At 36.9% G+C, this 732-nt stretch overlaps 1 pseudogene; it reads left to right on the forward strand.

Annotated features, from left to right (window-relative positions):
* The first annotated feature begins 224 nt into the window (after positions 1–224).
* LOC119470140 lies at positions 225–343 on the forward strand (annotated as a pseudogene).
* Positions 344–732: the final 389 nt, after the last annotated feature.

The raw sequence follows: 732 nt of genomic DNA on the forward strand, positions 1-732 counted from the left end.
ATTGACAACAGAAGATACCAAGGAGCTTTATTGGGGTTGCTAGTTATTAGTTGACCTTTGAGTATAAAATGTTCTTATTAAAACAAGTGAGTCCAGCATTCCAGCAAAGAAAAAAGATAAACTACCTGAAAAAACAGATTGACTATATTGTGAAACATAGAATTAGCTGAATATGTGTTGTGTACCTAAGCTTGGGTGGAATCTGCCTTTAAGATTGCTCCCCTGTCTACAGCCATACCACCCTGAATGTGCCTGATCTCATCTGATCTCAGAAGCTAAGCAGGGTCGGGCCTGGTTAGGATTTGGATGGGAGACCGCCTGGGAATACGGGGTGCCGTAGGCTTATTTAAAAAAAAAAAGAAAAAAAAAAAAACATTGCTCCCCTTTTCTCTTCAATTGTGCTGTCCCTGCTCTCCCTGGATCATCGCCTGCTTCCTGGCACTGGCATTTCCACTTGATTATCATTGTTAATGTTAAATGCTCATGTTAAAGATTCAAATCTGTTAAGTGTCAACTATGACTGTTTTTACACAAAGAAAAAAGGATATATTTAAGCATAAAAAATTAACACCTAAGGAAATATAACTCTATATTTCATACTAGTGTGACTTTGTGTATAGAACTTATATGTTCCAGCAAAAAGGACTATGAAACAAATCCTGTGTTTCCATTAACTCTCTTATATGTTTCTATAGGGAGAAATAGCCAATCATTTGGGTTAAGATGACCAAA

The sequence above is a fragment of the Cebus imitator genome, unplaced genomic scaffold, assembly GCF_001604975.1.
Source record: "Cebus imitator isolate Cc_AM_T3 unplaced genomic scaffold, Cebus_imitator-1.0 Scaffold23, whole genome shotgun sequence".
In the NCBI taxonomy this organism is placed as follows: Eukaryota; Metazoa; Chordata; class Mammalia; order Primates; family Cebidae; genus Cebus; species Cebus imitator.